This window comes from Bos taurus, chromosome 26, assembly GCF_002263795.3.
Source record: "Bos taurus isolate L1 Dominette 01449 registration number 42190680 breed Hereford chromosome 26, ARS-UCD2.0, whole genome shotgun sequence".
NCBI classification, from domain to species: Eukaryota; Metazoa; Chordata; class Mammalia; order Artiodactyla; family Bovidae; genus Bos; species Bos taurus.
Genome location: NC_037353.1, coordinates 46,674,388 through 46,696,206, shown reverse-complemented (window position 1 = coordinate 46,696,206; position 21,819 = coordinate 46,674,388). Strand labels below are relative to the sequence as shown.

General features: G+C 48.1%; 2 protein-coding genes and 1 non-coding gene across 4 annotated transcripts in view; 2 read left to right on the top strand and 1 right to left on the bottom strand.

Moving 5' to 3' along the window:
* The window catches only part of DOCK1 (dedicator of cytokinesis 1), a 556,534-nt gene that overhangs the window by 252,532 nt on the left and 282,183 nt on the right, over positions 1-21,819 (bottom strand). The gene's annotated exons all lie outside the window — the stretch shown is intronic.
* On the top strand, positions 751-823 carry TRNAG-CCC (transfer RNA glycine (anticodon CCC)). The gene has a single exon. It is a non-coding gene; the product is annotated as a tRNA-Gly (tRNA).
* Positions 19,575-21,819, top strand: part of INSYN2A (inhibitory synaptic factor 2A) — a 62,742-nt gene continuing 60,497 nt past the window's right edge. The window contains exon 1 of the mRNA XM_002698567.6: positions 19,575-20,096. The gene's annotated coding sequence lies outside the window, so the exon portion shown is untranslated. The remainder of the gene's footprint in view (positions 20,097-21,819) is intronic.

The following is a 21,819-nucleotide window of genomic DNA, read 5'->3' as shown; positions in this document are numbered from 1 at the left end:
AATAGGAAAAAAAAAAAGTAAAGTCATTCTTCACTGAGAGGAAAAAGAGTCCACACAAATACTGCGAACACGCAGAAACAGAACGAGAGCTTCTGAATTTCCAGGCAACGAGGCAGGCCCACAGGGAAACGCTTACCTTACCTGGGGGCTTCTGAAAGCACAGAGAGAAAATCAAGTAAGGACTCTGGAAGGAAGAAGCCCAGTCCTCAACAGCCAGCACGTGCCTGGCTTAGAACCTTAAAGCCTTTTCACCTTTTCCTGGAAATCCATTTTCAAATTCTGTATGGATTATATCACAGGCTCACATATTGCTTCAAGCACTCCTATGTACAAAATAACTTATGAAAATAAAATACAGCCAGTGTTGTCACATAGTGGCCACATGTACGTTTGCTTCAGAAAACATTTCTTATGAGTGCAAAGAACAAAAGACATCTTGAAATAATCTCACACTTAATCTTAAGCAGATACATTTTTGGAGGCCAGGAAATAGACAACTGAGAAATCGGTGGGCTGGAGTTAAATAATCCTTCTATCAGGATATTATCTTCCATGTCCTTGAAAAAATGCACACACAAAAAAATAAGCCATTCACTAGAGGTGAGTATTTTTAAAAATATAAAGCAGATCAAATAGAGCTTTACAAATCGCTAAGATGAAACCAGTTTTGAACAATTTTGCAATATGTGCTTATTCTCCAAATAGATGACTCCTTTAAGGAAAAATATTCTCAAAAGTCACTTATGGACTTCCTTGGTGGTCCAGTGGTTAAGACTCTGCACTCCCAGTGCAGAGGGCCTGGGTTTGATCCCTAGGCAGGGAACTAGATTCCACATGGAGCAACCAGGAGCTCACATGCTCCAGCTAAAGATCCCGAATGCCACAAGAAAGATCTAAGATCCCCAAGTGCCCCAGCAAAGACCCAGTGCAGCCTAAGAAAACAGACCTTTTTTAAAAGTAAATTTTATATGGTTTGCAGCTTCAAATCTCTTTACGTTTTCTTTCTGTTATTTTAAATTATGGAAATACGATAAATTTATAGGAAGCTTAGAAAATACAGAACAAAGTTAACATATAGTGCCACTATATATTACAATCATTTGTTTTAAGAAAAGAAATTAAGATTTTTAGTTACCATTTCAGATGTGTTTCTAATGAGCAGCCATGTTTAAAAACAACTGGACTATATGTGATCTTTTACTTTTATATCTAGCTTGTTTCACATTTTGTTTCATATTCAAGGCTCCCATTTCATTTAGTTTATGTTTTCCAATTTCTCTGCCTCTTTTTTTTTTTAATGTTCTTTCTCAAGACTTTATCAAGCATAGTAGAAAAGCTTTTGTATATATATAAATATGTAAATAGCATGTACAATATTATATATATATATATATATACACACATACACACACACATACATACACACACACTAGAAAACCTAAGTCTTTTTAAATGATGCTATTTTCAAACTTTAGAATCACGGCACACCTACAGTGCTTTGGAATACGCAGTAGACTTGGTAACAAGGGCAGGAAATGACCTGCAAGATTCATGTCCACATAAAAAAGGCGAAGTTACGGAGTCAGGGAAGGACGAGTGTTCATAAGAACAGCCCGTACCTGGGAGCACATCCCCATTACGGTTCCTGGCCTTACCTGGGGGATGGCTACAGGTGGAACCCCTGAGATGCCATCTTCCTTTTTACCAACTACATGTATTATCTCTGAATATCTTTTTATAAAAATGATGGTGCCTGAATTTTTCTTATTTGACCAATCATCTAACCTGTCATTTCAACCAGAAAAAAATAAAAATCAACAGTATAAAAACCCATTAAGAAAAGCTGTTAAATGTCAGAAGCAACTATGACAAGCATAAAAAGCACAGAGGATTTTTAGGGCAGTAAAAGTATTCGGTAGGACCCTATCATGATGGATATGAGTCATTACGCACGTGTCCAAACCCACAGAACATACAACGCAGAGCTCTGACTGAGCTGATCTATGGGCTCTGGTGACCGTGGCGTGCCAGATAAGTGATCAGCTGTAACAAACGCCCCCTCCAGCAGGGGTGCTGATAGTGGGAGGGAAGAGGGTTCTGTGTGTGAGAGGGCAGGGGGTGAATGAGAAATCTCTGTATTCCCCTTGATTGTAATGAACCAAAACTGCTCTTAAAAAAAAAAAATCTGGGAAAAAATATTCAGCACTGAAAGCTGTTATGTGTCAGAAACAAATTTGCCAATAATAAAAAGCACACAGACAATGATGCTTCTAAGGAGCACCTGATGCTGGTCAGATCATATCTCAAGACCCCAGATTCACAAACAGGGTCCATCCAGCCTCCCTCGTAAAGGCAGAGACTGGCTTGCTGTTCAGTTGCTCAGTCGTGTGCAACTCTTTACCACCCCATGGACTGCAGCACACCAGGCTTCCCTGTCATTCACCATCTCCCCGAGTTTGCTCAAACTCATGTCCACTGCGTCAATGATGCCATCCAACCATCTCACCCTCTGTCATTCCCTTCTGCCTTCAATGTTTCCCAGCATCAGGATCTGGATTGGTGAAGGTCAATAAATAAGTTTTGGGGGTCACCTGAGCAGGAGTGTTTCTCCCCGAGAGGTGTCTGACAGTATCAGCCTGGCACCCGAGACTATTAACCTGCTGAGTCAATTAAGAGAAATGCCCTTTCTCACAGAGGAGACAGGCAAACCCCATCTGCCCAGTACCTGCACTTGGCGTTCCCTGGCTACGCTGCCTGCTACGGGCGTGCAGGACTGAACAGTCCAGCTGGAGCTCGGAGAAGGATGCCAAAAGCTGCTGGTTGTAATGCATTAAGTCATTAAGCCCTTGTCAGGTTTAGCAACCAGCCCCAAGAATATCCTGAGCTTTTATTTCCCTCTTTGAAAGAAATGTCGTCCTGCCTACAAGAATGCAGCAGAGGGAGGGCGTTTGCCTTGTGCTTTCAGCTGCATGTGCTGAGGAATCCTTTGGGAAGGCAAACAGAAAGAGAGAGACCAGCAGAGGTCATCCTGCTCCCAACCTGGACCGGCAGCTGACTCCTGCAAAGGAGGAGCAGGGCAGAGAGCTTGGCCGGGCACCCACGTCTGAAAGCCTCTGCCAATCACATCGAGAGGGGCAACGTGGGCCAGACCAGAGAATTCAAGGCCAAGAAAGCCAAGGAGGAGGGCCCGAGAAACAGCCTGACTTAGCTCCCGGTGGATTGGCATTTCTGGATCCTAGGCTCAACCTGGGAGACCTTCTCCAGGAATCCCAGGAAGTTCCCTTCTGACCTGAGCATCTGATGGGTCCCTCATCCTTCAGAATCAATTCTCCGGGAGCGGCCCCCTTTACGGCAGCTCTAATGCCTCACTCCGCCTCCTTGGCGCACCAAGGCTTGCATGGGAGTCGTTTGCAGAGGGGAGGAGTGGCCCTTTTTTCCGGGACGAGCACTGGGACCACGTTAGGGGCACCCAGAGCATGTGTTGATGGGAGCGAAATGCAGTCTTTACGGCAGTTTCTATAGGTAATGGGACAATAACCACCAAATTTAAGACTTCATAAAAATTTTCATTCTCACTGTGAGGGAACCAAGGAACTGAGATAGAAATCTTTTCTCTTTTTCCCCTGATTGGGGAAGGAAAAAAAACCCTGGCAGAGCCTCGTAATGTGTCTGAGTGCCTATAAAGCAGGAACGATGACTTATACCAACTGCACAGGAGCCAAGCTGAGGATTTCCTTAAGCCAAGTCTCCACGTCCTTGGGAACCAGGACAGAGGACACTGACGCCCGTGCGGCCCCGCTGGGGTGAACGGACATGAAACTGGGGAGTCAGAGGCAACGGAGCCCAGCTGGATTCGAGGGGCAGGGGGTCTGCGTATCTGGGTGCCCTGCTCAGAGGAGGTTTCCCAGGTGGCCTTAGTCAGAAAGAATCCACCTGCAATGCAGGACACACAGGAGACCAGGTTCGATCCCTGGGTCGGGAAGATGCCCTGGAGGAGGAAGTGGCACCCACTCCAGTATTCTTGCCTGGAGAATCCCAGGGGCAGAGGAGCCTGGAGGGCTACAGGCCACGGGGTCACAGGGAGTCGGGCACGACTGAGCGACTGAGCACAGCTTGAACTGGAACCACACCAGCACTGAAGGCGGCTTCAGGCACAAGTGCGAACAGCAGGCGGGGCACATCCATGTTTAACTGCAGCCACGGTCCCTAGGTCTCTCTGACGTTCTTTCAGTACATTCTACTCGTAACACTTACTTGCCGTGGTCGTGGGGTGTATTTATTTTTACAACTTATTGGATGAAGTGCTTCCTGGTGTGAATCATCTTCTTGCACCTTGACTACTTTTCTGTTTTCCAAATCCACCATTTTATTTTTTTTTAATATTTATTTACATATTTTTATTATTGATTTGGCTGCATCGGGTCTTAGTTGCTGCATGCGGGGATCTTTCATTGCGGCACGCGGGCTCTTTGTAGCTCCAGCCCAGGGTCGGCTCTCTAGCTGCGGCACGCGGGCTTGGTTGCCCCAGGACATGTGGGATCCCAATTCCCCGACCAGGGATCAAACCCAGATCCCCTGCATTGGAAAGGGGATTCTTAACCGCAGGATCACCAGGGAAGTCCCTCAAATCCATCATTTTAAAAGGCAGCTCCAACCAAGGGAGAGGAAAGAGTGGGCTGAGGACTCCTTGTAAGCATCCTTTCTCCGGCTGTATGACAGGAGGTGCTGGATTCTCAGTTCTGACAACGAGGATGCGAGTCACCCTCCCCTCATGTCCCGGCGAGTCATGGACAGCACCCAGTCACCAAAGCCTCCATGGGCTCAAAGCCACCCCAAGCCTCTGCTGTCCCCAGAGCTCCCACTCATCCTTGCTCCTTTCTTCAACCTTCAAGAAACTCTTGAATGTGATTTTCCCACAAAGAATGACCAGATTTTGCCTTCTTTTACGAACACCCAGACCAGGGAAACATACACAGCACACACTTGCTTGCCTGTGCTTTCCTTCGTCACTTGCAAAGGCAAGGCCCACCTCCTCCTGACCTCCATGTGTTCAACATTCTGATTCATCAAGTGAAACCTTAGTATAAAAATGGAAAAACTGGTGCTCGAAGCTGCCACTCTTTGTCAGCTGAAGGAGAGTATGAAACCAAAGAACTGCCTCTGGATACTCACAGGAATCTCAGTGCCCCCACGAGTTATGCAGTTAGAAAACAAATTCAAACTTGCTTCCTTCGGTTAAACACACTTGAGAGAAATGCCGTGTACACAGGTTAGGGTCCTCACGCTAGGAAAACACATGTCTGTCGCCAAAGACAGAACATGTTACTTTCAACTTGCTAATTACAGTACAATGCACAATGATCTAATTTTAATTAATAAAGGAGCACCATAGTTCTGCACCAAACACAGTTGCTATACAAAATTAAATTTTAAAAGCTTACCGAATGTCTTTAGAGATTATCACAAAGTACTAACAGATGATATAATACTGACAAATCTCAAACTGAGGTGACAATACACAATGAAGTTTACTGAATTCAATAACTATGTCACATTTCTGGCATGTTAAAATAATTATCAGAGGACAGGAAATCTCTGTTCCCTGGAATATTCAAATCTAAAGAATTAAGGATAACATTAGTAAGGATATTTGACTGATTATTAATCCTTACTTTTTTTAAAATTTTATTTTATTTTTAAACTTTACATAATTGCATTAGTTTTGCCACATATCAAAATGAATCTGCCACAGGTATACATGTGTTCCCCATCCTGAACCCTCCTCCCTCCTCCCTCCCCATACCTTCCCTCTGGGTCGTCCCAGTGCACTAGCCCCAAGCATCCAGTATTGTGTATTGAACCTGGACTGGCATCTCATTTCATACATGATATTTTACATGTAAAATATCATGTATGAAACATGGCATTAATCCTTACTTTTATTAAAAAATTCATGTGATGCTAATACTTAATCATTTTTCATATGGTTACAAAGACCAATTACAGAAGCTTAACTATTTATCTCAACCCTAAAGGAAATCAACCCTGAATATTCGTTGGAAGGACTGATGCTGAAGCTGAAGCTCCAATACCAAGGCCACCTTATGCAAAAAGCCAACTCATTGGAAAAGACCCTGATTCTGGGAAAGACTGAAGGCGAAAGGAGAATGGAGTGGCAGAGGATGAGATGGTTAGGTAGCATCAGCAACTCAATGGGCGTGAATTTGAACAAACTCTGGGAGATAACAGAGGAGAGAGGAGCCTGGCACGCTACAGTCCATGGATCGAGAACAGTCAGACCCGACTTAGTGACTGAACAACCACAACTACTACTTATCTCAAATGTTTGGAAACCACCGAAACAAAAGATGGCTCACAGCAGTCACCGTGGGAGCTCCAGTATTAAAAGCCTACAACAAACATATTCCTTCTGGTTTCCTGAAGCACCTCGATAAATCAGCCGTAGATGAAAATCCGATAGTGTCTGCCCAGCATTGTCTTGTCTTGAGTTATACAGTGTTCCCTCCAGGGGTGTGGAAATTCAAAGGCACCAGACACACACACACGCTTTCCTATGGAAGAGATTACTGCATTTTCCTTCCAGTAACTACAGTATTCTCAGAGACCACAAAGCAAAATCCTTCTGGAACACTGAGGCAAAAATGTTGCCATTCCCCGTTTTGTGTGTTTAGTCTTTGCTTTTTCCCCAAGAATGGGAATCTTGAGGCGTGCAATTATTGTCTGTTACTCAAACGCTAACAGATAAACTGCTCCATCATCGTATTCCCATCCTGTCAAGGATAGGACACATTGATTTAATTCTGCACAAATCTGCACAAAGAGGAAGCGGTATTACCTAGAATCTAGCACATGAGAGAAGCAAAAGGGAAAAAAAACCCCAGTGCTTCATGTGATGAGTCTAATGCTTTATTAACTCATCTTTAAAATGTGGGCCTAAATAAGGCATCAAAATTCTCCAGAACAACTTTTGCTCTGTATCAGAGATCAGAAAACTATAGCCTGTGGACCAGATCTGGCCCACTTCCTGGTTTTATAAATAAAGTTTTATTGGAACTCAGTCATGCCTATTTGTCTACCTATTGTCTGCATCTACCTTTCTGTTTCACCAGCAGAGATGAGTTTTTACAACACAGATTGAATGACACCAAAAGTCAAAACTATGTATTATGTAACTGTAAGAAAAACTCTACCCTCCTCTGCTCGAAACTGTTTTTTTCATTAACAATCAGGTAATAAAGTCACTTGCCTGCTAAGGGAACCCCCAAATGAGATAATCATCCATATTCTCAACATGTACAAGAACAAATGATGTTCTGCTTTCCTGGGGGAAAAGGGATAATACTTCCAAGTCTACATAAAGTTTATTGGCTGGTTATTCAGGTACAAGTCAAAAACAAATACTAATATCTATATTTTGTCTCACTGGAAGTTGCTCCCTGATATTTCTGTAGAAGATTCCTGATCACCCAAAACTTCTTGATTGTGGTTTTCATGTAAGATTCCAGATCTAGCCAGTCACATGTGTTGACCTCTCAGTGCTTCCCCCCTCACCTGACATGGTGCTAACCATGACCTATGTTCATGGAGCCTTTAGGAAGCTTAAAGTTCTAATTCATGAAAGCGCTAGAACTATGAGCCAATGGGCATACAGTGAGTTAACTCAACGAAGATGAGCGAATGAGAGTGGTGGTGTTTCTATCTTCCCAGGAAGCTCCAGAATGCAGTAATAGTTAATGAAGGAAAGATGTCACCCTAAACTGACTACCCTTTATGGAGAACAGAACCTGATATGCCAACACCTGTCTTTCATCCAGAATAAATGAGAATATATTTAAATGAAACATTAATAAGCCAATTCATCTACTTATATTAGGGAGAGGAGAGTGTTGGCTATCTTAAAAACAGGAATAAACTCAACTGGTCAAGGCCGGTGAAGTGTGAAGAACACCTTGCTATACTATGCTAGGTCGCTTCAGTCGTGTCTGACTCTGTGTGACCCCATGGACTGCAGGTCAGCAGGCTCCTCTGTCCGTGGATTCTCCAGGCAAGAATACCAGAGTGGATTGCCATTTCCTCCTCCAGGGCATCTTCCGGACCCAGGGATCGAAACCACATCTCTTGCATCCCCTGCATTGCAGGCGGATTCTGTACCATTGAGCCACTGGGAAATGCCCTAAGAACCCCTTCAGATCAGATCAGATCAGATCAGTCGCTCAGTCATGTCTGACTCTTTGCCACCCCATGAATCGCAGCACGCCAGGCATCCCTGTCCATCACCAACTCCCGGAGTTCACTCAGACTCACGCCCATCAAGTCAGTGATGCCATCCAGCCATCTCATCCTCTGTCATCCCCTTCTCCTCCTGCCCCCAATCCCTCCCAGCATCAGAGTCTTTTCCAATGAGTCAACTCTTCGCATGAGGTGGCCAAAGTACTGGAGTTTCAGCTTTAGCATCATTCCTTCCATAGAAATCTCAGGGCTGATCTCCTTCAGAATGGACTGATTGGATCTCCTTGCAGTCCAAGGGACTCTCAAGAGTCTTCTCCAACACCACAGTTCAAAAGCATCAATTCTTCGGCACTCAGCTTTCTTCACAGTCCAACTCTCACATCCATACATGACCACAGAAAAAACCATAGCCTTGACTAGACGAACCTTTGTTGGCAAAGTAATGTCTCTGCTTTTTAATATGCTATCTAGGTTGGTCATCACTTTCCTTCCAAGGAGTAAGCATCTTTTAATTTCATGGCTGCAGTCACCATCTGCAGTGATTTTGGAGCCCAGAAAAATAAAGTCTGACACTGTTTCCACTGTTTCCCCATCTATTTCCCATGAAGTGGTGGGACTGGATGCCATGATCTTCGTTTTCTGAATGTTGAGCTTTAGGCCAACTTTTTCACTCTCCACTTTCACTTTCATCAAGAGGCTTTTTAGTTCCTCTTCACTTCCTGCCATAAGGGTGGTGTCATCTGCATATCTGAGGTTATTGATATTTCTCCCGGCAATCTTGATTCCAGCTTGTGTTTCTTCCAGTCCAGCGTTCCTCATGATGTACTCTGCATATAAGTTAAATAAACAGGGTGACAATATACAGCCTTGACGAACTCCTTTTCCTATTTGGAACCAGTCTGTTGTTCCATGTCCAGTTCTAACTGTTGCTTCCTGACCTGCATACACATTTCTCAAGAGGCAGATCAGGTGGTCTGGTATTCCCATCTCTTTCAGAATTTTCCACAGTTTCTTGTGATCCACACAGTCAAAGGCTTTGGCATAGTCAATAAAGCAGAAATAGATGTTTTTCTGGAACTCTCTTGCTTTTTCCATGATCTAGCGCATGTTGGCAATTTGATCTCTGGTTCCTCTGCCTTTTCTAAAACCAGCTTTAACATCAGGAAGTTCACGGTTCACATATTGCTGAAGCCTGGCTTGGAGAATTTTGAGCATTACTTTACTAGCGTGTGAGATGAGTGCAATTGTGAGGTCATTTGAGCATTCTTTGGCATTGCCTTTCTTTGGGATTGGAATGAAAACTGATCTTTTCCAGTCCTGTGGCCACTGCTGAGTTTTCCAAATTTGCTGGTATATTGAGTGCAGCACTTTCACAGCATCATCTTTCAGGATTTGAAATAGCTCAACTGGAATTCCATCACCTCCACTAGCTTTGTTTGTAGTGATGCTTTCTAAGGCCCACTTGACTTCACATTCCAGGATGTCTGGCACTAGGTCAGTAATCACACCATCGTGATTATCTGGGTCGTGAAGATCTTTTTTGTACAGTTCTTCTGTGTATTCTTGCCACCTCTTCTTAATATCTTCTGCTTCTGTTAGGTCCATACCATTTCTGTCCTTTATCGAGCTCATCTTTGCATGAAATATTCCTTTGATATCTCTGATTTTCTTGAAGAGATCCCTAGTCTTTCCCATTCTGTTGTTTTCGTCTAGTGCATGCCAATTTACTGTAACTCTGAAAAGTGGTATAGGCAAAAAGAAAAATCTTCCAAGGTGCTACACAAGCAGCTCTGCAATTTACATTTCACGTGCTAGTACTTTGTAACATTGTAGAAAAGATGAAATAAGAGAAAACATGTGAAGCACCCAACAAAACACAGGGTCCTTTGGGAGACAAGTCTATTGTTTTAGCTCTGGTTTCTACTGAGTAAATGTCATCTCTTACTCTGGTAAAGAGAGGGTAAAGGAGAATTTTAGCGAATGAAGAACACTGATGTTTTGCTCTGACAACCCAAATCTGCCCACTATCCTACTCTGGGAACAGGTACAGAATCCCACCACAAGCAATTTCAGAAGTTTCCAGGGTATATACAGGCATTCATATGTGTATATAAACAAGAATGTATGGTAGATGACACTTGAGACAAAAGGTGGAGTCCTGCAAAGTCACATGTTAAGAAGTTTTTGACAACCTGAATCCCTCTAAGTGCATAAGAGACGGTGGTTATTTGAAGGCAGGCTTCATCAAAATGAGCCTTTGATAAAGTGAAAGCTATCGGTTCACCTGTTGTCAAGACACCCTTTCATATAAGGAGTTTGTTTAAAGTGGGCTACACCCACGGATGAAAAACTCTTTTAAAATATTGATTCTGTTCTGTATTCAAAGATGGAGATTATGCATGCTTGTCAAGAAATAAAGAGTAAAGACGTCTATGGGAGATCTTTGCATTTTACATGGTATACAGATATTATATGTGCTTTACTGGAGCTTATTTAAATTTCATGGCAACATCAGCCATGTTTCAACACTTGCCACACGTATGTATCACACCTTAAGCTGATTTCAGTACAGTGATGTTTTTAAAATGTCCTTTGAGGACTAACAAAGTATCCTTGGCTGTCATAAAAGCCAAGAATTCAACAAAGAACTCTAAACATGCCTAATGTACAAAAGGAACACATTCTTTGTAAATCCACACACTCTGGGCCATGGGCATCTGTCTCAGTCCACTTATATGACCAGGAGGAGGTGGTGACCACACTGAGCCGTGGCTTTAATCTGCTTATTTTCTTATGAGAGATTGTCTAAAATATCAAATCAAATTAACACAATTTGCCCACAATCGCAGAGCCCAAACACAGAATTCCCAAGGCCAAGACCCAAAGCTTGACGTCAGGACCCTCATTCCTAGTCCACAATGGAGCTGGGAGCAGAGAAAGCTCCAGAAGTGAAAATGCTCATTAACACCCAGGGACTAAAAAGGAAAGAGCCAGTCGCTGATGAACCTGAGGGTGAACATGTTGACTCTACTGTTTTCATGGTGTGAATGAATCACAGCGCTTATTTTAAGGGACTCAGAAGTATCATCAGCATTTCCACGTGACAATATTTACTCCACTGGAGAGAGGAGGCAGAAGATACCATTAAAACAAATTTCTTCATTTTCATGTTCGGATTCAGTAAACAAAATAAATCATCAATGGATTTCATCTTCCACTAGAAATTTAGGGCACAACGCTCATAGCCCAGGACATCCTCATAGAAGGGTAATTTTACATTTGCTCCTGCTGATCAAATGGAGCAAGGTGAGCCACATTCAAACAGGGAAAGATCTGGAGCATGAAGTGGGCCACGAGGGGCCAAATCACGATTGATGAGGACACTCTGAACTGAGGCCAAGAGAGGGCATTTGCGGTCTCAGCTATCAGTGTCCAGAAGCCTCACTTTGACTGCTGAAACACCAAGCCTCAGTGAACATTTCAAACATTTAACAAACTCCGAAACATTAGATGTTGGTGGGAGGGGGTCCAGGGTGGGAACTCACATAAAAATGAGTCAAGATTTCCTTAAAACTTGACACTGAGTAACAGAACTCTCTACTAATCGTCTTTCACCTTTTTGGTGAATCTTCGGTGAACTGCCACATTCACGTCTCAGGTTTATTTTTAAAAAAAAACAAGCTGATTTTCAAATTGTTTCCTTTAAGCCTCTGAAATAGCCAAACAATGAATGCCAGTGAGAAAAAGCTTTGTACAATTTGCCTCCTTGCCTTTCCAGATGGTTCAGTGGTAAAGAATCTGCCTGGCAAGCAGGAGACATGGGTTTGATCCCTGGGTCAGGAAGATTCCCTGAAGAAGGAAATGGCAACCCACTCCAGTGTTCCTACTTGTGAAATCCCATGGACAGAGGGGCCTGGTGGGCTACAGTCCATGGGGTCCCCAGAGAGTCAGACAACTGAGCGACTAGAAAGCAACAGCAGCAGCTGGAATGAAATGCATGTTCTGGCGAATTTACAGTTACCAGTGGGATGGAAGGGCGAAGGGATAACTAGAGGTTTGGGGATGGACATGTACACACTGCTGTATTTTAAATGGGTAACCAACAAGGACCTACTGTACAGCACAGGGAACTCTGTTCGATGCTATACAGCAGCCTGGACGGGAGGGGACTTTGGGGGAGGATGGATACATGTACGCATATGTGTGGCTGAGTCCCTTTGCCGTCCACCTGAGACTAACACAACCTTGTTGAGCAGCTATGTTGTTTAGCCGATATGTCATGTCTGACCCCTTTTCATCCCATGGACTGTAGCCCGTGAGGCTCCTCTGTCTCTGGATTTCCCAGGCAAGAATACTGGAGTAGGTTACCATTTCCCTCTCCTAGGAATCTTCCAGACCCACATGCCAATCTCCTGCATTGGCAGGTGGATTCTTTACTACTGAACCACTTGGGAAGCCTAATAATCAGCTATACTCCAATATAAAATAAAAAGTTAAAAGAAAAAAAGGAGAAATGCATGATCTAGGATATGAAGTGGCAACCCACTCCAGTATTCTTGCCTGGAGAATCCCAGGGACAGAGGAGCCTAGTGGGCTGCCATCTATGGGGTCGCACAGAGTCGGACACGACTGAAGCGACTTAGCAGCAGCAGGATATGAAGATTCCTCCCCTCTTCTGAGCTCAGAAGCCTGGGGGCAGGAAGAGAACCCACCAGGGAGCCTCGGTCAGTGGTGCAGGGACTGCTGTTAACCTTAATCCATTCTTACCATACGCTCTTTAACCTAACACACTGGGTTCTGTATCAATATTAAAAAAAAAAAAAAAAAATTAGAAAAAAAGAGAACCTTAAACAGCATGCATAAATAAAATGTCTTTCTTTTGTTTAAATCCTGCAGGAAGTTTAATTTGTGTAAGAAATACGTTCAGGTATGTTTTCAGTTATTGCTTTAACGTCAGTTAAAGGTGCACTAGTTATTAACAGATGTGAACCCAGAAGAGCTTCCAAGGCAAGCACATGTCTAGAGTCTTACCGCCGCTCCAAAATGTGCCAAAACCCAAATTAGGCAAATTGGAAACGGGGAGCTCTGCAATCCGACAGTGCAGTGGAATTAAAGTAATGGCCTATTTAATTCTCCAAGGATTCGGCAAAATGAAACAGAAATGTTTGTGAAAAACAGGGGACTGAAAGTCTGTGTGTGACCTTAGAGGTCACCCAACAGAAACAGATAGGCTTTTAAAAATTCTGCCCTCTTCCCACTTGCAGCTTGGCGTGAAGGAACAAAATGCTTGCTTTCTGACGGATAGCAGCTGGCTACCACATCACCCATGATCCTCCTTACTAAATCCAGAAGATCATCATAACACAGCGTCCAGACACCTAGCCTCTGAAGAATCTGAGATGGTCTTTAGTGATATATACAGAACATGCTGTGATTGATCCTTCTGATAACCGATATCCAATGAAGAAAACGTGGGTTAAGATCATTGAAGTTACACTGCACAAGCATAATGCACCATCCAGATGTGAGACGGTTATGGCGTGTTGCTGTTTCAGAGACTGTTTCTACTCCAAAGTATAACTGATACGGTGATCAGATAAGTTCAGAAGTAAAGGGGAAACAACGCCTGGTCAAAAGCACGCCTCAGTCAGCAGACACGAGTGATGTGCTGTATGACAGCGTGCCATTACAGGTGACATTTCTGGTCAGAATGTTCCATGATGGAGCCAAGCCGACCCCACAAGGGCCTGGAAGGGTACAGCCTGCTCTGGACATGGGTAGTTGGGGTGGCCAGGAATGGATTCCGCTGATCAAGGCCACTCCTCAAGTAGGACCATGATGTCTGACCAGCACGTGGTGCAAACAAGAGAACACTCAATGTGACCCCGCGTGCTAGTACCAAGTTCCTTTAGTCGTGTCTGACTGTTTGCAATCCTAAGGACTGTTGTCCGCCAGGCTCCTCTGTCCATGGGATTCTCCAGGCAAGAATACTGGAGTTGGTTGCTATTTCCTCCTCCAGGGGATCCTTCCGACCTAGGGATTGAACCCGAGTCTCTTTAGTCTCCTGTAGTGGCAGGTGGGTTCTTTATCACCAGCACCACCTGGGAAGCCCCTGAGCAAAGCTCAAATTGATTTAAAAAGAATAAACCTGAGTGGGGCAGGGTAATGCTGTGGCAGCAGGCAGTATTGGGTTTGAATCTAGACTCTATCACTTCCTAGCTGTGTGACCTTGGAGAAATGACCTGTCCGTTCTTCCTCTGGGAGAAGACTGAAAGAGGATCTATTTCCTGGCTGTCTTATGAGGATAACAGGGGATGCTGTGCAGCGCATCAGGCGTGTGGCCTTATGCAGGCACGTGACTAAGGAGAACCACCTTCGCTGTCAAACAGGGTTTTATGGAAGGAAAAGAGTGACAGAGAATTCTGTTTTCTCCTTGCCCCCTTCCTTCCTCCATCTCTGTGACTCCTCAGGTGAGCACAAAAGGCCATCAAGGAAATACCTTCCTGCATACCCCAGGGCAAGTGCTCCCAGGGGCACTGACCACAGGCCTCACGTCTGCCAGGCCAGACAGCTCAAGGAAGGGTCATCCCCAGTCTTGACACCAGTGAAGTGGATTAGCAGAGCAGACACTGAAACGGGAAAGCCATTTTTATCCCTTCTTGACCTAATTCTGGTCAGAGGTATCATTCCTCAGCCTGGGCATATTACCTGGTTTATGAGGGGTTGCCTTCAGCGGCTCAAAGAGCAGCCAGCATTACCAGCAAGGATTAAGAAAAGCCCTTTAGCTTCTCCCTCATCCGGAAGAGACCTGCTCCCAGCAGATTAGATGTGGACAATGAGAAATCCCCACAGACCCCATCACCTAGACCACCCAATGAAGGTCAGCTACATGAGATCCAGGGTATTTATTTCTCAGCTGCTGCTGCTGCTGCTAAGTCACTTCAGTCGTGTCCGACTCTGGGCGACCCCACAGACGGCAGCCCACCAGGCTCCCTCGTCCCTGGGATTCTCCAGGCAAGAACACTGGAGTGGGTTGCCATTTCCTTCTCCAATGCATGAAACTGAAAAGTGAAAGTGAAGTCGCTCAGTCATGTCCAACTCTTAGCGACACCATGGACTGCAGCCCACCAGGCTCCTCCGTCCATGGGATTTTCCAGGCAAGAGTACTGGAGTGGGGTGCCATTGCCTTCTCCGTTATTTCTCAGCACATCCACCTAAAGGAGAGGGAGTGAGTAGTGATAGAACTGGGAGAGGGGAAAGCCTCTGAGTTTGCAAGACCTTGCACATGAGGGGTCCTGAACAGGGAGAGGGGAAGTCAGAAGCCCGTGCCCACCCTTCACCTCTTCTCACTGGTGTGGTGCATTCAAGAAAACCTCCAACCACTTTTGGTCTCTTTACAAATAAAACCATTCCATTTCCTACAGATAAATGAGATACACAATGACGCATCAGAGAAAACCAGGAATTGCAACTCGTCTGCCTGATGTTCAGTTTCTTGGAACCAAATTGTGATCCCGGCCAATACACCATCCCCAGCTGCTCATCGTGGAAGGAAAAGGAACCAGGAGTGGGGAGAGCCCCCGGGCATGGACAGGACTCGAGACACAAAGCTCTGATTCCCACCAGAAGGAAACGCCGCTGTGCTACCAGGACAATGGGAGAGTCGTGCACAGGGGAGTTCGCACAGGGAGATGCAGGTATGAGAAGGAGGTCGGTCCTGAGAGTGGGTGGTAAATGCTTGAGCAGAATGTGAAAAGGGGTTCCTTCAGAGGGTTTCTCACTAGTCTCCGAGGCCAAAGATGAGGTCCAGCTGGAGCCCCGTTGAGCACTAGGTCGTGTTCTTGAAAGAGAAAAGAAAAACGCCCTGGTGTGACTGATCTCTTCGCGACAGGCTCAGGTCAAGCTGAGTTACCTCCCTTCTGTGGGAGCTGAGCACGGCTGGACTGTACCCACATCTTTAGAACTGAAGGGTAGAACCTGCCATCACAGACGCAGGCTCACCTGGTAGTCACAGTACAACATCAAAGGACCAGGTAGGGAAGTCATCTCCAACGTGAAGTCTGCTGAGGATACACCTGAGAGTCAAGCAGACATCCAGGAACATGCTAGAAAAAGATGCTCCCAAAGAAGGAAGCTCCAATGCGTGTCTAATCAGAGCCTTACCTACAGCACCTGACTTTTCTCTTGGCATGAGTTTTGGAGAGGAGGAGGCTTCAGAAGATAGAAGTTAATTTCACTGACAGATAGGCTGGTTCAATGAAAGGGACAGATTATTGGGAAACTTGTGTGCAGACATACTGTAACAACACGGGGATAATGCCCAGACAGAAAGGAGGCATTCTGAGAAAAGAGAACATCTTGATGAATTTTTCCATAAGTACACAACCATACTTGAACCTGGTTCAAGATGCACAGAAGGCAGTGTGGCTCTGTGGGATTGGTCTGCTCAAAGATAAGCATCCTTCTGACATCGACCACCACAGGGAAATTTTTCACCCTCTTAGACTTGGTTTCAAAGGAAATGTGTAACACTGACTCTTGTGTCTGGCTTCAGCTGCACAAGGTTTGTGAAGGTCATTCATGCTGCATGCATGAGCAGTCAACTCCTTTTCCCTGCTGTATAGTATTCCACGGTATGAATAAAGCCCCCAAATTGTATGCATTTGGGTTATTTCCAGTTCAGAATTCAGATGGACAAAACTAAGGAACATTCTTTTATATCGTTGACTCCTATATTCTTGTCTTTTTTTAACGCAGAAATTGAGGTCTCAGAATTTACTAAGCTGGAGAGCTGAAAAAGCCAGCATTGCCCTGCATAGCACCTACACATCTAAGAAGGAGGCAAAAGAAAAGAGATGCAAAGATTTTCTTATCATCCGTCTTGTACTTTCTTATGTTTTTATTCTTAGGTACGTCTGCTTTTGGACAATCCCACTTTAAATGTTTAGCTATTTGGGGGGCTTCCTTGGTGGTCCAGTGGTTAATACTCTGGTGTTTCCACTAGTGGGGCTTCAGCTTTGATCCCTGATCAAGGAACTAAGATCCAAAATGCTATGCAGCACAGCCAAAAAAAAGTAGCTATTTTTTCCCTTTGCCAGGGAAAGGGTTAATTCCTTGACCAGGGATCAAACCCATGTCCCCTGCAATGGAAGCATGGATTGCCAGGGAAGTCCCCAGATAATTTTAATAGACTCAGAAAAACAACTGTATGTCTACTACAGCCATGAACAACTAAAAGCAGTCTTGATGATACGAAAAACCTCAATTACATCCTCTGTTCATATTAAGTGGATTTTCTCACCTGCCAATCACAGCTTTCCACTTTCTTCCTAGAATTCCAAATCCTTTGGGTCTTAACACCACCGCCCCCAGAGCTGCATTCTGGCCAGCTCATTCTGCCACCTGTAGCTCTGGTCTGTCCTGCATTTAAGCATTTATGTTTATCTGTTTCGCTCATGGTCCCTAAAACTTCAGTTTTCCATTACCAACAGCACAATTTCAGGATTTCCTGGTAGCTTTATTTACAGTGACATGTTTAAGAGATGGAAGACAGATTTCGATTTTCTGGATTAGCAATAAAGTAAAATTTACAGAAAGTTGCCCAAAATCCTTGGAGAGATTATTGCATCCACAGTGGAAACAGCCCACCCCCAAGGGATTATGTTGAAGGTATCCATGGAGACACTCCCTCCCACCTGGCATTAAATGTCCCCAAGTCCCACACATCCCCAATATCACTTCCCTTCCAGGAAGAACAGCAGGCTACAGGTTTCCCCGCTGCGCACACATCACCTGGCAAATCTCTCCAGCCAGCACCACCAGCACGACTACCAGCCAGAGAAGTAAACAAGCTGAAAATTAGACTGGAGGACTCTAGGTTAAGAGAGGATAGTAAAGAGCCCGGTGACAGAGTTTGGATCCACAGATTCAGGATTCCCTTCTTGGGCATATCTGGATGCCAAGAATTATACAGTTATGTGCTAATGTATGAGGGAAAAGGGGCTTTCAGGATGCTTTGCGTGTGTGCGGTATCTGGATGCATCACCCGAAGCATCCAGGTATAGACGAGGCATTTCCGGTTTCTAAAGACCGGTCACTACATAAAACACCGACCTAGGCTCAACTCAACTCAGCAAACCAGGACCCAACAAAGGCTGAATCGCAGCACAGAGCCGGTGCTCAGGAAGGAACAGGCAGCGGTGTGTGCACACAGCTGAGGCTGAAGGGCTGAGTGAGTGAAAAGACGTCACCGATTGTCCTCCCAATTCATCTCCCCCCCCCACCCCCGCCCTCTAGCCTGGCACTGCCCTCCCGTTTACCATTTCTCTGACCTTTCTTGGGAAATATCAAACCTAATGAACGTGGCTACTTTCAGGTATGCTCAAAGAGGCTGAACTTCAAGCCCCAAGCCTGAGAAAATTTAGGGAGCCAGGTGATCCGCAGCTAGCTGCCTGCCTAATCCCAGGCCTGGGCACCAGGTCCCACAGGGATCCGCGAGGCCCCTGGGCCAGCGGCTCTGAGCTCCAAGGACCTCGGGGGAACGGGGTAGCTCCTGTTGCCTTCCCAAGTGACCTCAACTCTCGCCTGAAACAAACGCAGCAAGTGTCCTGGCCTGGCAGGTGGGCGGTGAGCGCCACTTGGGGGGCGGGGTGGGGGGGGTCTTGGTGCGGAGGCGCCGGGTTCCTGAATGTCAGTGGGCAGCGGACCCCGCGGGCGGACTGCCTTTGATACTCCGGCCAGTTACAACCAGCCTGCCGGGCAATCCCCGCTTAGAGGGGCTGACCCCGGGTTGGACCCAAGGCAGGCAGCAAATCCGCAGATGAAGGGGGCAGCCGCCTAAGCCCCCGACGCGCTCCTAATTTCAAAACCGCGCTCGGCTGGGTCGGCCGCCACCGCCGGCAGCCTGGGCACGGGGTCCCCAGCGACCCCCTCTCTGGAAAAACCGCTGGGTCCCCGCCCTCCAGCTGCTGCTCGGAGGCGGCTCCAGCTCCAGGGCAGGCTCAACAAGTTCCCGGGCCGCGCAGCGCCGCCTGCAGCCCAGAAACCCCGAGGACGCGCCGCTGTGGAGCCCCGCGAGCAGGCGGCGGCCGCCGGCGGCTCCTTCCACCTCCTCCTCGGCTGGGGCTCGGGCGTCGGCGGGCGGGGGGGCCCCTGCACTCCCGCCCGCTCTGCTCCCTCTGGGGCCCCCCCGCCCCACGCCCGCGGCCCCGGCCTGGCCCCGCGCCGCCCCCGCTCCCGCCCCGCTGGGCCCGGGGCTCCGCCCGCCTCGGTGCCAGGCGGGCGCACAGGCGGCAGGCGAGCGGCTCCGGCGCCCCGTCCTCCGGCCGCCCGGCTCGGCGGAGTGGCTGGGACCCGGGGGGCGGCGGCGGCGGCGGCGGCAAGGACTTCCCTCCCGCTCCCTCCGCCTCTCCGCCCCCGCCTCCCGGCCCCGGCGCCCACATCTCGCCGAAGACGATCGCAGTCAATGAGGACATCGGAGGAGCACGGCGCCGGGTGGCTGTGGCTGGCTCCGCCGCGCCGCGAGCGAGCGAGCGCGCGGGCGTCCCCGGAGCCGGCCGAGCCGCTGCCTCGCCGCGCGCCTCGCTGAGCCGGGCCGGAGGGACGCGAGCTGCGGCGCGGGGGGCCGGCCGGGCCGGGCCCCGGCGGCGGCGGTGGTGGTGGAGGGGGGGCGCGGGCGGCGGGCCAAGCCCCCGAAGCCGAGCCTTCCTCCGCGCGAGCCCGGCGAGCCTCGCCGCGGATGCCCTGCCCGGAGTGCTCCGTGCCGCGCCAGGCTTGCCGGGGTCCGCGGCGAGACATGCCCGAGCCAGGCGCTGCACCGACCTCGACTTATCTGTAAGCCGCCGAAGGTAAGCGGAGCCCCGCGCGCCCTGCTCCCGCGCCCCGGCGCCCGCTGCGCTTGGCCGCGGCCAGAACACCGCCCGGACGGGCGCAGACCCCGGGATTCTCGCCCCGCGCCCCCGACCGGGCTGCGCTGAGGACTCGGCAGGCTGCCGGGGGCCGGGGCTGCCGGGAGCCGACCGGGCGGCGGGCGGGGGCGAGGGGCGAGGTTACGCAACTGCATCTGGCCCGGGCCGGGTGGCCGAGGGGCTTCCGGCAACTTTGGCGACGGCCGGCGAGGAGCGGGTCCGTGTGCCTGCGATGTCGGTTCTAGACAAACGCCACAGCCTCCTATAGCACCCGACAGCCCGCGCCAGGCAGAACCGGGGGTGGTGGAGGGGGGCGGGGGGCGCTGGGAGCGGCCGTGGGCCCCGCCGATCTCGAGGTTTTGAAGTCTTTCCCAAACTAAAGCGAGCTGGCAAGTACGGCTGATTAACTTTGGGGGGATGAGTCCGGGCGGAGGGGCCCTGCACCGGCTGCGGAGGAGAGGCGTGAGCACCGCGAAGGCACGATGCCCACGTGAAATGCCCGTCTCCTCCCGAGGCGCCCGGGCTCGCCCGGGGTTGGCACCTTCCAGGGGCTGCGGGCCGGGGTAGGCGCCCGCGGGGCTTCCGGGGGCGCAGCATCCCGAGTCAGACCCAGGACGGGCGTGGGAAACCAACCCAGGCTGCAGACCGAGCGAGCGGGCCGGCCGGCTGGCGAGCCAGGGCAAGAAGGAGGAGGGAGCCCGTGGGCCGGCCCGCGGCCCGGGGCAGCGCCGGGAGCCCCAAGTCAAGAGCGAGAGTCTGCGTCTTGCTGGTTCATGCTCAGGGTTCCCAGCTGGCATCTCCACTGCCAGGATAAAGAGCCTGTCCCTGTGACCTCAGCACAAGGCAAGCCACAGGGGGATGGAGCTCTCTGTAAGGGGATGCCAGGAGTGGGGGTTACTCTGGAGTACACCCGGGCCAGAAGCGGGGCGTTTGGCTCATGTACAGAGAAGGGCCCTGACCCCTCTCCCGCTGCGGGTCTGTGCCTGACGGCTGGACCCTGAACCAGAATCAGCAGTGAAGCAGTTTTAATTTGACCTTGTCTGCTTAGGCGCTTAAATTCTGCGGAGGCATCCCAGGGTGAACTGGCCAAGATGGGGATGGAACTTTGGGCCAGCCCTGCCTTGCCTGGGAACGCAGGAGGTATTTTCACAAGACTGGAGCTCAGAAGAGGAGGGTCCAGCAAGGAGGTTTTCCTTGGATAAGCACTAACAAGGGGAGGTGGGGTTCCCTTTCCATCTGCCAGAGAGAGGGGGGAATGTCAAGGTTACCCGACTGAAGACTTGATTGAAGACTACCACCCACATCACCTGACCCAGGCCATTCTCAGTGAGGAGTACACGTATGAAATCGCTTTAACCTCATTAAGCTTATGCTACAGACCCAGCAGAAAGTATAACCATCATTTCACTTTGCGGAGGCAGAAAGTGCCTGGGTTTTACTATTCACATTTTGTGCTATTTATTACATTCATATTCCTGTTGAATGTTTCTTTTCAAAGAAAAGTTCATATTTATCTTTGCCTTTTTTTTTTTTTTGCCTTAGCGAACGTGTTGTTAGTTCAAAGGAAAAATGGAAGTCCTGCCATTTGCATGCCTCACCAGATATTAATAATTCACTATCCATGTTTACTACTTACATTAGATGGCACTGCTATTCATGATGG